This window comes from Rattus norvegicus, chromosome 15, assembly GCF_021556685.1.
Source record: "Rattus norvegicus strain SHRSP/BbbUtx chromosome 15, alternate assembly SHRSP_T2T, whole genome shotgun sequence".
NCBI classification, from domain to species: Eukaryota; Metazoa; Chordata; class Mammalia; order Rodentia; family Muridae; genus Rattus; species Rattus norvegicus.
Window position 1 is genome coordinate 67,180,393 of NC_141548.1, and position 17,928 is coordinate 67,198,320.

The 17,928-nt window shown below is 35.1% G+C and overlaps 1 long non-coding RNA gene across 8 annotated transcripts in view; it reads left to right on the forward strand.

Moving 5' to 3' along the window:
- Positions 1-17,928, forward strand: part of LOC148001080 (uncharacterized) — a 63,445-nt gene that overhangs the window by 6,193 nt on the left and 39,324 nt on the right. For 3 of the 8 annotated variants that reach the window (XR_015638363.1, XR_015638364.1, XR_015638365.1), the window contains exon 3: positions 3,741-3,894. The exons of 3 other annotated variants lie outside the window; for them this stretch is intronic. This is a non-coding gene — a long non-coding RNA (uncharacterized LOC148001080). Of the gene's footprint in view, positions 1-3,740; positions 3,895-5,466; positions 5,492-7,723; positions 7,967-17,928 lie in introns of those variants that run through there. 2 more of the 8 variants (XR_015638366.1, XR_015638368.1) reach the window with 2 other exon arrangements.

Sequence of the window (17,928 nt, forward strand, 5' to 3'; positions counted from 1 at the left end):
AACCAAACCTTTTGTCTTGCCTTGTGCAATAAATATGAACAGCAGTAATAAACCACTTCCAACAAAAAGTAAATAAATAATAAAAAAATTGCTAACTTCTGTTGATCCCACATTTCCATCTTCCTTGTGATTAACATTGTTCTAGTTGTAGAAGATTGGTTTACATGGCCCAAATGAATGTAACAGTAGGCAGTGAGCATCTGAAAGGGACAAAATTGCACTGAGAATTTTTAATTCTAGTTACTGTATTTGTTTGCTTCTAGAATATCAAAATCATAACCAATCGATGCACCACCTTTTATGATTTAAAATGGAAACCACTCTTTCCAAAATGAAGCAAGTAGAAACATATTTGTAAAGAAAGCCAAATAAGAAACTGAAACGAGTGAGGTGGTAGTATACACGTTTAATCGTAGTACTTGACAGGAAGATGCACATAGATTTCTATGAGTTTGAGTCTAGCCTGGTCTACAAAGCCAGTTCCAGAACCAGGATTATATAAAGAGACTGTTTGTAAAATATAAAAGACTCTATATAGAAGAAGTAGTAGTAGTAGTAGTAGTAGTAGTAGTAGTAGTTGTATGTTAGTATAGTACTGGTAGTAGTAGAAGTAATGTTTCTATTTTATATTTATAATTCTGTATATTATTTAAAATTACAAACATTATATATAATTATACAATGTATAAATAATTATATAATTACAAGTATTATTACCAAAAATATCAGAATAGTGTTACAAATATATAGAAAAGGCTACCTAATAAAAAATTAAATATAGATTTGTTATCCCATATGTTTATAATGTTTCTTACATTATGTTTTATTAAAAGGCCATTAATTAAACTAACAACATCCTACATATGAAAGTATAACTTTGTGTTAATTATCATTTACTGAAAGAATCTTCTTTGGTGATGTTTGAGCAAAGCACTGATCTATGATCATAGTAATTTCACTAGGAATATTTCATTGATGTAATCATTTATCGGGGTAATAGAAATAGGATTTCCCTTAGAACCATGTCTTATCTAATTTCAGTTTCTTGGATAATTTAGCATGGTCATGCATAGGTTCCATCTAATATAGTGGGCCCTTAATCCTATCAAAATGGGATTCATTACTGCCAGGGATAAGACCTGGCCATTAGAATCTGATACTAAGGTGGGATATAGCATTGCACAAGGACCAAAGGGTGATGATCTCTAGTCTTGTAACTCTCTCTTATTGTTTGGGGGACAGAAGCTAATGGTTTCTGGGAATTAAAATCTCTCTTGCTACTTTGTGGCTCAAGGCTGCTGGGTTTTGGTAATTAACTCCTGCTTATAGTGGCTGGGGATTACAGAAAGAAGTTAGTTGCTTGGGCTGTTTTCTCTTTGACTTGCAAGCCCCTTACTGATCAGGAACTCAGAGTTCATAACTCTGAATCAAAAAGAAAAGAAAAAAAGAAAGAAAGGAGAAAATTATGAAACAAAGAAAGAAGGAAAAGAAATAAAATTCAGGCATGCAGGAAAATAAAATATTCATTCTGTATGAAGCAAGGTAAGAAAAGCTCCAACAATTTTACACACGTATATACATACATACATACATACATACATACATACATACATACATACACACAGATACATAAATATACACAATTTGGTGGATTGAAAGCTCCAACGATCAACCTCCAACAAACTTTTATTTCTGTTAGCAGTATTTATACTCTCTAAAAATCACCTCATACAACAATGAGGTAGAACTGTTACAGTAAGATTACATGATTTTTAATATACTTTCACATTTCAATAATTCATTTAGATTTAAGGCAAAAATTCATGCCATAGATTGATAAATCTTGAAGAACAGCAGACTTGTTTACATGTCTTTCCAGCAAGACAAGTATCTCACTAAACATCCATTATCTCTTACTAGCACCATACATTCATTGCAAGTTTAAAGCAATATTTTTATGTCACAAGTTAGAACGATTTTGTCAAGATCATCTGTGTCTTATTAGTTTTGAAATTTTGTATAGATTAATTAGTGAATATTTTTTCTGTTCTTGTACCTGTCCATTCCCAGGTTATGAACTTTAGTTATGAGATAATGGTCTCACACCTAATGTACAAGGAATGTCTTCCTTGATCATAAATTTGTTTCAAACCTGCTTTCTTTTCCTAGAGCAATTAGCCTGTGACACATGAAAGTTTACAAAGCTCTATTTGCAGCTTTTATTCTATAGAGAGCTTGGAATTACTTGTATCAATTTAGGGATTCTATAAAATCATTATTAGGAATTATGAAATAATCAGTTCATCTACAAAGCATTACTACACGAGAGTATATCTTCATGTTGATTCTGGAGGAGATCTGTCCAATACCGTGAGCTAATGCCAGGAATCATTTGGTTATGTAACAGTGACACGAAAGGCATATCAGCATCAAAAGCAATCCTAGGATAAAGTCTTGAAGGACCCTTTGTCCCAGCACTCACCCATCATGGGCCATTCAAAATGATGGACATTTCCTAGAAGGATACTTACACATAACCTTTGTTCTACTATCACACCATGTGCCCTGCAGGTAGATAATTTTGATGAAGTATGATATATTACTGAGAATTAGAACAGTAGAAGAAAAGGCTTCTCGAAGAACTTCAGCTGTAAATCACCTCTCAGATGAAAATTACATGTAGAACAGCAAAAATTCCATCCACAGAACTTATGCCTATTATGATTGTTGAGAGAAATACTGAATTTCCAAAGATATAGTTTCTAGATTTCAGACTTAACTTATTCAGAAAGAAAGACATGATAAAGGCCCTGGTACTCCTGTTATCCCTGACTCTTTAGTTATATGTCAATATTATGATAGTGTACCAACACTATTTCTCATAGTCATTTGAATCCAAATTATATGGTCAACATCAACTTTAAATAAAACATGGGACTATTAAACAAATAATGGAAACATGTTATGGTATTATATGGAATAAAATAAGTATTATGAAAAATTATATGAAGAATGAGGAAGAAGGTTGGGTTTTTCTTTATATTGTTGTATTACATAATAATATATGATAATGAGCTAATGAAAAATCATTTGCCTTTGTGATAAGGTATGCATGGTGGTAATCATGTAAGCCACTACTGTCAAAGAATCTATGCATATTTGGCAAAACCAACATTTATAGAATCAACTTGTGGTAGTCTATAAATTTTAAGTTTTTACATAAGTCAAAGAGGGTATAAGAATATAAAATGTTCTTTTTATAAAAGAAATAAAGTTTATTGTGTATCACACAGATATTTCAATCACCATAAGGAATATATGAATTAAATATTTGAATTGGAGAAATGAGGCATGGAAACAACTTTGATCTGAACATGGTACAATGAAAATACAACATCAAGTTCCATCTTGTGGTCAACTGATGAAAAATTACTGAAAGAGTAGGGTGGATTCTCAGGAATATGACATTGCAACACTTTGCTAAGACCTGGTTATGGTGATGGGTCAACAGGTGAAGACAGATGAGAAGAAAAATATTTTAGAATTAATATGTCGTGAGATAGGGAAGATCGTTTTTTTAACTTTGTCAGAAATTGAAATAGAAAACATGGTCAGAGGTATTCAAAATTGTGCAAATGAATGGAATGTTTCATATATAACTCTATTACCTAGGGATAATTTTTCTTTTAATTTTACAAGAAATAAGACCCCACTTGATTTCTCTTTTCCCTGCTGCACAGTTTCACCATATAGATACCAGTGCAAACTACGGCCTCTGTCACTACAGATAGTATAGTAGAAGCAATCTGCCTACGAGGCACCCACTTGCAGTAAAACAAATTTAAGTGTCTAGTGTATCAATTATGGAGAATGACTCATCAGATGATTTAACAGGTAGGTCATAGAATGAGGAAATAGAATGTTGAAGTATAAGTGTTTTTTTTTAATGTATGATGAATATATTTGCTTCTGAAAACATTTTAAATGTATATGGTTATATACAAGATATCAATACACAAATGTAAGTATCTACTAACCTTCTTCAATGCTTCTGGTGAAATCTTTGACAATACTGTGAGGGAGTGCATAGTCATTTTGAAATAGCATTGTTCTGACTCCCTTTTTGTCCATTTGCCTCATAGTCTGGTTCTATGTGCTCCAGTACAAGAATCGTAATTACCAGGAACATAAGAAATCCTTGCTTTGGGATGGTTAGCATTACTTACTGCAACACAGATGTTTTAATTTACCTGACTGTAATTGAAATTTATTTTATGTTTTTTGGGGGTGTGGAGGTGGGAGGATTCATCTCATGTGCAGTCACCAAACCCAGACACTGCTGATGCCAAGAAGTGCATGCTGACAGGAGACTGATATAGCTGTCTATTGAGAGGCTCTGCCAGAACATGACAAATACAGAGGGTGATGCTAACAGCCAACCATTGGACTGAGATATGGGTCCCTAATGGAGGAGGTAGAGAAAGGACTGAAGGAGCTTACGGGGTTTGCAACCCCATAGGAAGAACAATAATATCAACCAGTCAGAATCACCCCACCACCACCAAGCTCACAGGAACAAAGAGTACACAAGGAGGGACCAATGGCTCCAGCCACATATGTAGCAGAGGATGTATTTGTTGACCATCAATGGGAGGAGAGGCCCTTGGTTCTGTGTATGCTGGATGTCCCAGTGTAGGGGAATGCCAGGGCAGGGAGGCAGAGTGAGTGGGTGGATGGGTAGGGGAAGCACCCTCATAGAAGCAGGGGGAAGGGGGATGGGATGGGTGGTTTCTGGAGGGGAAACCAGGAAAGGGTATAATATTTGAAAAGTAAACAAAGAAAATATCCAATAAAAGAAAAGAAAACTAGTAAAATAAAATGTTCATAGAAAAAATAATCCCATGAATCAAAAACACAAAAAAAATTGTCGAGTGAGACTTAGAGATGTACTTAAATTTTACCAGGAAAATCAGTAAATGTAAAGGATCCAAAGAGAGAATCACCCTTCAAATCTGTGCCTGTCCATCCAGCATCTAGAGACAGAATGCAAGAGGCTAGGGTTAATTACTTTGTGTGTGTGTGTGTGTGTGTGTGTGTGTGTGTGTGTGTGTGTGTGTGTCTGTGTGTGTATCTGTGTGTGTGTCTGTGTGTGTGTCTGTGTGTGTTTGTGTATACATACATAGGTAGACACACACACAACACACACACACTGAAAATATATATTTTTATTGTTTTGAGTACATCAGCTCAAGATGTTTGTGTGCAGTATGCTTTGTAACAGTTATGTGTGATACTTGACATATTTTAAAAATCATTTTCCCACACATAATCTAAACAAGTTTAGTCATATTCTAGATTGGTTTAATTTTCTGAAAGTACAAATGTGATATGATAAGTCTTTATACATATTTTTACTTAAAGAGCAGAAAAAATAATAAAGATAATCTACTACATTTTTCACCTCAGGAAACAGTTATCACCTGAAAGCAAGGTATGCAAAAACTGAATAACCTTTAAGAAACTAACCTATTATATGGATGGTTGTATTGCTGGAGATCAAATAAGATATAGTAATGCATTATGTTAATTACCTTTAGATATTTTACCATTCATAATACAGGCAATGTAACTATAAAAGAACACAGCAGGAGAAGCTTATGGGTGGGGGGGATAATAACTAAGAAACAACAAAAAATGTTTTTTAGACTCTAAAAATGGAAATAAATGACCATGGAGAAGCTTCTTTTATTTAAACACCTCTTAGCACATTCCATTTTTTTCTCCCTGTAAAGTGTGAATATATTTAATCCATTTTTATGAAAGCAACTTTATTTAGTTAGCTGTTTACCTTTCTGTGAAGCCTCATTACCCATAAAAACAAAGAATGAAGTTGATTAATGTACCCTAAGTGTGATGTTCAAATTGTAATTTTCATAAACATAAATGCATGCTTCTGCAGTATTTTGTTTGATAATTTAGAGAGTTACCACAGTCCAAACCACTAATCAGTTCCTTTTTATGATGACAGCTGCAGTGGATTCTTTTAGAATGCTAATTTTCATTAGTGTCTTCCCTTCTTGTGCGCTGGGGCCCTGCCTTAGGAGAGATTTCATCATTGCGAACTAAAGTTGGAGAGGAAAGACATTCCAGCTATTCATTACTTTGCTAAGGGTTCACAAAAGAATTTCAAACAAAAAAGAAAAAAATTAGTGATTTCAAACGTGGAGTGAATATAAATAATTTATATGGTATTTACAAGTACAGGATATTTAAAATTGTTTAATTTTACTGCTTACATTTACTGACGTTCACATACATTAAAAAGAAAATATGCTGAACCAGAAGTAACTACATCTGTCAGGTTCAGAGGGACAAAATTAACAGTCCTCATTAATAAAATATATTTCTACTCATCATATAATAGCAACTGCCCATCATGTAAGTATGTTTCTTTATGTATGTACGGATTGCAATTAATAATTTTTGGTTTTTCAACTAAGTGATTTAATTAAAAACTCACTTTTAATGAAAGTTTATCAGATCCTATGATGTCTAAAATTTAGGTGAAACCAGTCAAGATGTAGAATCATCTGGTAGGCAAACCTCATGACACGTCTGTGATCACTGAAGACCAATCTAAGTGTGGACAGCAACATTTCATGAGCTTGGGGCCCAGAATGAGTAAGAAGGAGAAAGCCATTTTAGTATAGTATTCCCTGTCTAAATTCTAGTGATGGCCAGGGCTTTACTTCCTAATGCTGTGATGGACTGTACCCTCAAGTTTTACACTAAAGTACAGCCTCCCTAATTTCCTAAGCCTTTTGTAACAGCAATCAGAGCAGTAAGAAGTTCACATGCCAAATGTGCCTTCTATGAAAGAGCAGCACAAATACTACTGTACTTGAAAAGAGGAAACTAAGGAACAGTGTTTTGGGGAATAAGCCAAGTATCATTCAGCAGATCCACACTTGGCGCCAAGTTATTTGGAGTCATTGCCTGAATCACCATCAGGTATTAATAGTAAGTTTGTAGAAAGAAGTCATATAATTCAAAGCAGGCTTCGTAAGTGGATTAATATATTGTCTTACCATATATGATGAATAAAACTTAGACATAGATTTCTAATTTCCTGCTTAACCATGTTTTATAGAATTGGTTCCATTTCTCACAGTGACTCCCACTTTGTCTGAATAGCAGCATCAGTTTCTGTTAATTTGGAATTTTCATGCTTCAATGATAGCATTAATGTTTTATTCCAGTGCAAATGCTGTCTCCAATCAAAAGGTCTAAATATATTAATGTTCTGCTTCTGTGAATAAGTATGAAGAGATAAGAGGAATTATGCTGTCTGAAAAGTTATTTTTGTAAAAGCTAGATATATTTTTACTAAAAACTTCTGATATAAAGAAAACTCTTGATGTTTTATAAATCTTCTAAGAATTGAATATTTTATTTATAGTATTAAAATAGTAGTCTTAAGTAAACAACCCTAAACTTTCCAGAGATAAAAATATATGATTAAATACAAGAAATAAATAGATACAGTTACAATATTATTAAATATGTATCTATCATTGTGCCTTAGTTTCAGAAAACCTGAGTTGTTAATAGATACAGATTATACTAATATGCAGAATAGAGTAATTTCATCAAAATTTTTACATTAAGTAAAAGATACATATGTCAATCCATATAACTTTTCTTACCATTCTTTTTCTTACAGATTTTCTTCTGATACAATCCCCATTTCCCTACCACTCATTTCTTCACTGTCTCCATCAGGACTATTCTTTTTGGTCCTCCAAAGTAATAGCCATTGGGAACGCTGCCAAGCCCTCGTTCTCCTTCTGTGATTGAATGCTACTGTATTATCATTTCTCTGTCAGCATTCAAAAACCCCCTCTTAGTAGAAATATAAATTGATTTAAGAGTCTGTACTCAAAATAATAATGAGGTCTCCAGAAAATTATCCTTTGTCAATCTCGATGTAGAAGTGGAGGGATATATGTATCAGTAACTGTAACTTAACTTTGTAATGTAGGAAAATAAATAGCACAGAGTTGCTCTGACATTTCCTTCTTATGAGTTATTGGTTGGGTGAATCCTCAGAGCCCGCCAAAGCAGGATGGATATTGCTTATGTTTGCCAACTAGAACTAGAGGGAAACAACTTATTGATGAAGACACTGCACTATTTAATTACTAAGCATGGAGTAATCAATCAATCTGGGGTTGATCTAGCAGCTTCCTCCTTGCTGGCCAGCTTTCATAGTGCTAGATGGTTAGTCTATAGGAAGTTAGTGGTTATCAGGGAAGGCAGAGGTTTTCTATTCAGTAATGGAGCCATTGAAAATGCCTATGTTCCAGTAAAAAAACAAGACAAAATGAAACAAAACAAAAAAAAACCCTATGTTTGCTTGTTTGTTTTCATTTTATGGTGCTTTCACTTGCAGAGTTAATGTTGTTATGGTTTACCAGTAAGAGCAATCCAATTGTGAATGGGACAAGAAGATGGAGGGAGGCTGGTTTTTCCTTCTAGCCTTATACTTTCCATGGTGTATCCCTTGTATCAGCTGCCCATAGAAGCCTTTGTGTTTACTCCTACATTGGAGAAACAAGTCTTCAAAGGACCAAGGGCTTTTCCTCCTATTGATGCTGGACAATGCCTCCTCTACTACATATGTAGATGGTGTCATTATCCCTCCATGTGTAAAGTTTGCTTGGTGGTTTAGTCCCTGGGAGCTCTGGTGGGGTCGGGTAGCTTGATATTGACTCTTCTTATGGTGTTACAAACCCCTTCAGCTCCTTCAGTCTTTCCTTTAACTCCTCCATTGGAACCCCTTGTTCAGTCCAATGGTCAGGTGTAAGCATCCTCATGTGTATCAGTAGGGCTCTGGCCAAGCCAATTAGGAGACATTTATATCTGGTTCCTGTCTGTAAGTACTTCTTGGGATCAGCAATAGTGACTAGGTTTGGTGGCTGCATATGGGAAGGATCCCCAGGTGGGGCAGTCTCTGGATGATGTTTTCTTTTTTTTTTATTGACAAACGATTTGAATGGGCAAATTTATAGCAAACAACAACAACAACAAACAAGTATCACAAAATAAGCTACAGACTTGAAATTGAGTCCTCCTTTCAAAGATCACTTCCTGCTACACTCTTTGTCCCTGCATTTCCTCCCATTAGTATTTTGTTCTTGTTTCTAGGAAGGAATGGGGCATCCATATTTTGGTGTTCCTTATTCTAGGACTTAAATGATCTATACATTTCTTCTTAGGTATTCCATGCTTTTGGGCTATTATCCACGTATCAGTGAGTGAACACCATGCGTGTTCTTTTATAACTGGGTTACCACACTCAGTATATTTTCTAGTTCCATCCATTTGCCTAAGAATTTCATGTGGTCATTGTTTTTAATAGCTTCATTTTGCAGATGTACCACATTTTTTGTATCCATTTGTCTGTTGAAGGGCATCTGGGTTCTTTCCAGCTTCTGGCTATTATAAATAAGGCTGCTATAAACCTAGTGGAGCATGTGTCAAGCTGTTAGTGTATATTTTCTCCAATTTCTTTTTGGAGGCATTCAAAGCTATGAGATTTCCTCTTAGCACTTCTTTCATTGTACCCTATAAGTTTGGGTATGTTGTGCCTTTGTTTTCATTAAATTGTAAAAAGTCTTTAATTTCTTTCTTTATGTCTTCCTTGACCAAGTTGTCATTGAGTAGAGCTTTGTTCAGCTTCCATGTGTATGTGGGTTTTCTGTTGTTTTTGTTGTTATTGAAAACCAGCCTTAGTCCATGGTGATCTGGTAGAATGCATGGGACTACTTTGAGCTTCTTATATGTATTGAGGTCTGTTTTGTGACCAATTATATGGTCAATTTTGGAGAAGGTACCATGAGGTGCTAAGAAAAAGGTATATTCTTTTGTTTTAGGATGAAATGTTCTGTAGATGTCTACAAATCCATTTAGTTTATGACTTCTGTTAATTTCACTATGTCTCTCTTTTTTTTTCTGTTTCCATGATCTGTCCATTGATGAGAGTGTGTGTTGAAGTCTCCTAGTATAATTGTATGTGGTACAATATATGGTTTGAGCTTTAGTAATACTTCTTTTATAAATGTGGGTGCCCTTGCATTTGGAACATAGATGTTCAGAATTGAGAGGTCATCTTGGTAGATTTTTTTCCTTTGATGAGTATGAAGTATTCTTCCTTGTCTTTTTTGATAACTTTTGGTTGAACGTCAATTTTATTTGCTATTAGATTGACTACTCCAGCTTTTTTCTTCAGATCATTTGCTTGGAAAAAATTTCCCAGACTTTTACTCTTAGGTAGTGTTTGTCTTTGTCACTGATATATGTTTCCTATATGCAGCAAAAATTCTAGGTGGGTCAGTTCATATATCTAATCTGTTAGTATGTCTTTTTATTGGTGAATTGAGTCTGTTGATGTTGAGAGATATTAGGAAATAGTGACTGCCGTTTCCTGTTATTTGTTGTTAGAGGTAGAATTATGTTTTCATGGCTCTTCTTTTGGGTTTGTTGCAAAAAGATTGCTTTCTTGCTTTTTCTAGGGTATAGTTTCCCTCCTTGTGTTGCAGTTTTCTATCTATATCCTTTGTAGGGCTGGATTTGTAGAAAGATATTGTGTAAATTTGGTTTTGTCATGGAATATCTCGGTTTCTCCATCTATGTTAATTGAGAGTTTTGCTGGATACTGTAACCTGGGCTGGCATTTGTGTTCTCTTAGGGTCAGTATGACATCTGTCCAGGATCTTCTAGCTTTCACAGTCTGCTGAGAAGTCTCGTGTAATTCAGATAGGTCTGCCTTTATATGTTACTTGACTTTCTCCTCTTACTGCTTTTAATATTCTTTCTTTGTTTTGTGTATTTGGTGTTTTGACCAAAGAGGAATTTCTTTTTTTTTTTTTTCTTTTTTTCGGAGCTGGGGACCAAACCCAGGGCCTTGCGCTTGCTAGGCAAGCGCTCTACCACTGAGATAAATCCCCAGCCCCATAGGAATTTCTTTTCTGGTCCAATCTGTTTGGAGTTCTGTAGGCTTCTTATATGTTCATGGGCTTCTCTTTCTTTGGGTTACAGAAATTTTCTTCTATAATTTTGTTGACAATATTTACTGACCATTTTACTTGTGAATCTCTATACTCTTCTATACCTATCATTCTTTGGTTTTGTCTTCTCATTGTGTCCTGGATTTCCTGAATGTTTTGAGTTAGGAGCCTTTTGGTTTTTGCATTTTCTTTGACTATTGTGACAATGTTTTCTATGATATCTTCTGCCCCTGAGATTCTCTCTTCAATCTCTTGTATTCTCTTGGTGATACTTTCATCTGTGACTCCTGATCTCTTTCCTAGGATTTTCTGTCTCCAGGGTTGTCTCAATTCATTATTTCTTTATTGTTTCTATTTCCATTTTTAGACCCTGGATAGTTTTGCTCAATTCCTTCACCTTTTTGCTTGTGTTTTCCTGCAATTCTTTAATGGATTTCTATGTTTCTTCTTTAACGGCTTCTACTTGTTTACCTTTGTTGTCTTGTATTTCTATAAAGGAGTTGTTTATGTCCTTCTTAGAGTCCTCTACTATCCACATGAGATGTGATTTTAAATCCAAATGTTGGTTTTTCTGGTGTGTTTGGATATCCAGTATTTGCTGTGGTGAGAGACCTGGGTTCTAGTGATGCCAAGTAGTGTTGGTTTCTGTTGCTTAGGTTCTTGTGTTTGCCTCTTGCCATCTGGTTATCTCTGATGTTAATTGGTCCTGCTGTCTCTGACTGGAGCTTGCCCTGACTGTGGGCCTGTGAGCCTGGGATCTTTGGAGTGAGATTGCTCCTGGCAGACTAGTTCTCTGCAGGCAGAGAGCTCTGGAACAACCCCACTGGCATCCCTGTGGCTCCTTAGCCCTCTGCACTCCAGGGAGTCTCTCTTTGTAGTCAATGGAGAGAAAGTGGAGTACCACTTATGGGCTGGTGCCTTAGGAGGGACAGTGTTCCTGGCAGGGCAGCTATCTGCAGGTAGGTTTTGTGACTGAGGAATGTGGGACATCCCCAACTCTAGTTGCAGATGGAGACTGGAAGGGTCCCTTCCTGGCAGGCTAAATAAAACTTTTTAATTATAAAAGCAACTCTAGTTTAAAAAAATGGGGTTATAATGAAGACATGGGGTTATTATAATTATTATAATTTCATGTCTTCATTATAGTAGTTGGGAAAAATAAGAGGGCCATCTGGAATGGGTAAGGGATTTAATAAGTTAGGGAGTGGATATGATTAGAATATATTATACATATGTGTAACTCTCAACAACAATGATGTTCCTTGTAGAAGTGACATGAAAGTATTTGTGTGCTCTATAGGTGATTTAACAATGAATATTAAGGAAATATATATATATATATTCAGGAAAATTATTGAAATTTCAGCAGTATCCTTTCTTGATAAGGAAAGAAATTTTGACAGTCAGTAGGAAAGGCTTCAAAAATGTCTTAAAATGATTTTCACCAGAGATTATAATATTATTACCTAACTTCTCTCTTCACTTATGTAATATGTGTTCATCACATAGGTAGGTTTTGGTAATTCAATTAATAAAGAAACATTGGGAAAAAAATTCCAAGGTTTCAGTTTTATAATAGCACTTCAGATCTCCATTAAAAATATAAATTAATGTTAAATTAATCAGGATTATTTTACATAATTGTTCCTTAGCACAATTTATTCTATATGATTACTTTTTTGGCATTTCTAAAATTTTGAGATTATATTGTAATTACTCTATTTCTCAATTCCCTTTCCTCCCTCCAAACCCTCACAATATAACACTCACCCCTCTTTCAAATTTGTGGCCTTCTTTTCTTTTTATTAATTTATGTTACATACATCTGCATTTGTGTATGTATGTCCATCTTCATAAAAACAACCTGCTCATTTTGTATAATGTTATTTTTTTCTGGGTTGATCATTTGGTTTTGATAGCCTATTGATATGCTCTTCTCTTGATAAAGGCAGTTTCTTCCACTCTAAGCACTCCTCAGCCGCCTGCATGTCTTTATGTAGGGTTGAGGCCTCATGGGCTTCCCTTAACCACTTTAGTGTGTCTTTTATTGTTGTCCTTGTTCAGCTCACATTTAGACAATCTCACTAGTGAGAATGTTTGACTGTAGCTTCTGAAATCACTAAGAAACACACTTTAGGTGCTGGAATTATTTTGTAGATGCACCAATGATACAAAGATACATTATTCTTCATTTTGATTGGTTGTGGTTTTCTGTAATACTCTCTATCTGTTGCAAAAAGAGGATCTGGATGAGGAATGGAGACTAAAATTGTATGTGGATATAAAGACAAATATTTAGAATATAGTTAGGGATTTCACATGTTTTAGGTTCTTCTCCAATGTCTGTGGCTTCACTAGCACGGATTAGTTGACTAGGTAACAACTACCAGGCATGACTTCATTATTATTGAACTATTCTTAAGTCCAATTAGAGAAATGTTGCTTATCACCAATGATGCATGCCCTATCTGTACCCATAACATTATCGTGGCATGCTCGTCTTTGTTCATAGGTTTATAGGTATCATTGATATATAAGGTTATTGCTTGCTTGCCTCCTGTGGAAACTTTCATGGCACCTTCATGTACTATGCAAGTTTGTCTTCAGGGAGGATGCATTCAGGTCATTTACATAGGCATCTTGACCTTTTGTCTGAAGTGTGTGATATCTTCAAGAATAGGGCCTTAACGTCCAAGTCTGGGAAAAATGAAGGAAAAAAAATATGTATGTTTTGGAAATCTTTCTGGTAACCCCAACAACTGAAAATAGATTTGTACTCCTGGTTTACTGGTGCTTGGCTCTTAGTGTGTGTAGTGTCAGGTCATACGAGGAAAAAGTCACTGTACACACACACACACACACACACATATTGCAGTCTTCTTCAGGTAGTTAATCATATGATTTGTTATGGCATTTTCAGGCATCTTTATTGATATTTTAACTTCCACCTTCTTTTACTGTATTTATCTCACTCCCCATCTCTAAGTAGAACACTCCCTGGTTTATTTCCTTTCCCTGGATCAGATTAATTGTGCTATTTCCCTCTCTATTTCTCTCTTGCCCTGTACTCTTGCAAAGGTCAATTTTACGTCTTTCATTTCCAGCATGTATACTCAATAGGTTTCAGAGTATGTTGTAACTTCTGTCAGCTTTTATTCTTGGCATGAGAGATGGACATAACTGATACATTGAAGGAAATAATACTCCACCCAAGGAAAAGTTTCTTATATATCCAATATTTTAATATCACCCAGAGAATTTATCATGCATAAAATCTAATTACACAAAACAATCCTAATTAATTCAACAATGTACATCTATAACCTATTAATCTCACTCATGAAAGAAGTGCTTCTTAATATAAAATGTATAAATTTCAGTGGTTGGTAAGCTGGAAGAATTTTTAATAAAATACTTTGTTTCTAGATACACTTTTTGATGCTTGTTTTTCTCAAATGTTGTAAAGTTTGTAAGAGAATGGTGAAATTAGAATGTAATATGCATGTAAGTATTGTGAAACTTGACTGGCACAAAGAAGATGCTGTATATAATTAGTAGCAATACAACTAGTAAATATTTTGAATAGCAATTAAAGTGGCACCTTATCCGCAGCTTTCATTTCCCTTCTTTCATAGATCTGAGGTTAATTATGGTTTCCTTGGACTTGACTGTAAATTTATCACATTTTCATTTAGATTTAAAACAACATGAAAAAAAATCTTGTCTATAATTTCATAAAACTATAATTTTACTAGAATACATGTATATTGTATATATGCATACACATATATCATCTATTATATATACATATTTGTGTATATATACACACACCTATATAATATGTATATGTGTAATATATATATGCACATATATTGAAAATCCAGGAATGTCAAACAATACAAACACCAAAGCACCCTGTATATTTAGTATAGTGTTTTTTTAGCAGATGCTTTTGATCTTAGAAAACTGTATCTCCAATAGTAATAGCATTTGTAGCACTTGGGTTAATACAAATTCACCAGTATTGCTTTGTGTTTCTATCTATCAGAAACACAATATAGAAAACTCCTTGATCAAATCATCTTGTGAATCACATGCATATTTGCATACTGAGATGCACATATTTCACACTTAGATTATTAAATTCCTATTATATTTAGGATATTGTGCTGGTCATAAAATTACTCATATAGGCTAATTTTGTTGCTGATTTACTTAGTTCTCTCTATATTTTGCTGAAAGATTGTTGAAGTTAACTGTTAACGTTAACACCCAAAGATGTAAAAAAAAATTCTGAAATAATGGGATCTCAAGACAATTCTTATTTTTAATTTTTAAGTGGCAAGGTAATTTAGTAGGGTTATTTGAATTTTGTTCATTATTACTTTTTGATGCTGTAAGAAGAAAAATAATGTGCAATGGGGTTGTATTATGTATGCCTTTACTTTTTATTCTGTAAAATACAGCAGCTATTTTACTGCAGAAAAAAAGATTAGAAGACTAAAATGAGAAGTAATTTAAAAATAATTATTGGTATATAAAATGACACCATGAAAAACACCAACATCTACTTATAACAAGATTGAGGAAAAGACACAAACCAAAGGAACAACCCAGCTACATTAAAAAAATAAAATAAAACAAAACAAAACAAAAAAACCCTCTTTTTATAAAGAAGTAACAAACGGTGATGAAAAATGATGAGGTTCTACTTAGAGAAATAGAAAGGAAAGGGAGGAGAAAGCCGCTTATGACATCATCTCCAGAATTTACACCATTATTTAAATCACAGTTTTTCTTGTAGACGACACATGTGGTCTTCTTAAATTAGCTGCAGCAACACACGCAACAAGATATACATCCTCACTAACAAAATCCATGCCAGAATGGAGCACCCCTGCAAGAACCAAGGCATCTCATTTATTATGATGATTTATTGTTCACTGATTGCCAAACACAGTTCTTGCTCCAAAAGAAGGAAAAGCATATTTTCTAGTTCAGACATTAAAATATAAATATAGGTGGAAAAAACTTCTGAATCTGTTACTAATAATACATAGCTTTTTATAACAATATATGGTAGAAAAAGCACACTTAAGTTCCTAAAGACTAAATAATTAAAAACATGAAATACAGAAAATAAAAATGACAAAATAAAGAGAAAGAATGTGAATAGAGTCACAACTAGACCTCATGTTTTGTTGTAATTTGAACTGTAGCTTTTTATAACAAATTATTACAAATAAGTTAAGTCTTTTCTTCTCATTCTCCATCATACTCAACGAATTGACCTTCTAAGAAACTGAATGTTTAGCATGTCTTCTCCTTGAACAAGTCAAAGTCTAAAGTAAATACCTAGACTCAGATAGTTTCTTCTATTCACTTATCAGTGAGTGCATACTATGTGTCTTCTTTTGTGATTGCGTTACCTCACTCAGGATGACATTTTCTAGTTCCATCCATTTGCCTCAGAAATTAATGAAGTCATTGTTTTTAATAGCTGAGCAGTACACCCCTGTGTAAATGTTCCACATATTCTGTATCCATTCCTCTGTTGAGGGACACTTGGGTTCTTCCCAGGTTCTGCCTAATATAAATAAGGCTGCTATGAACATAGTGGAACATGTGTCCTTGTTACATGCTGGAACATCTTTTGGATGTATACCCAGGAGTGGTATAGCTGAGTTCTCAGGTAGTACTGTATCCAATTTTCTAATTTTCTAAGGAACCATCAGACTGATTTCCAGACTGGTTGTACCAGCTTGCAATCCCTCCAACGATTAATACAATTCATAGAGTATATGAAGCTCGGGAAAAAAAGTTCAAAATGTGGATGCTTCAGTCTTTCTTAGAAGGGGGAACAAAATACTCAGGAGAGGTAAAGGTTGGGAGGGACTTGGGAGGAAGAGAGAAAGGAAGAGGGGTTAGTATCAGGTATGGGAGGAGACAGGAATGATATGCAGAGGGTCAGAAATTTGAACAGACGTGTGCGGAAATGAGGGACGGAGAACTAGGGATATCCATCAGCAAGTCCCAGATGCCAGAAAAGCAAGAGGTTTCCAGGACCCAACAGGGATGAGATTAACTGAAATACCCAACAAAGGGGAGGGAGAACCCGTAGATACCATGTCCAGAAGTTAGGCAAGGTCCCCACTTGGGGGTTGGGGCCACTCACTCATCTCCAAGTTTTTAACCCAGAATGGTTTCTGTCTAAAGAGAATACAAGTACAAAGTGTGGAGCAGAGGATGAAGGAAAGGCCATCCAGAGACTACCCTAGCCAGGGATCCATCCCATATACAGACACCAAAGCCAGACACTATTGCTGATGCCAAGAAGTGCTTGCTGTCAGGAGCCTGTTATAGCTGTCTCCTGAGAGATTCTGCCAGAGCCTGACAAATACAGAGTCAGAGGCTTACAACCAACCATTGGACTAAGTATGGGAACCACCACGGAGGAGTTAGAGAAAGGACTGAGGAGCTGAAGGGGTTTGCAACCCCATAAGAACAACAACAATATGAACCAACCAGACACCCCAGATTTCCCAAGGACTAAATCACCAACCAAAGACTACACATGGAGGCACCCATGGATCCAGTTGCATATGTAGCAGAGGTTGGTATTGTCAATTGTAGAAACCCTTGGTCCTGTGAAGGCTCAATGACCCAGTTTAGGGTAATGCCAGGGTAGTGAGGTGGGATTAGATAGGTGGTGAACACCCTCATAGAAACAGGGGGAGGGGAATGGAATCCTGGAGGGGAAACCAGGTAAGGAGATAACATTTGCAATGCAAAAACATAAAATATCCCATTAAAAAAGTTATCTAAAAATAATATTCTCTTCTATATAACCATGGTGTAA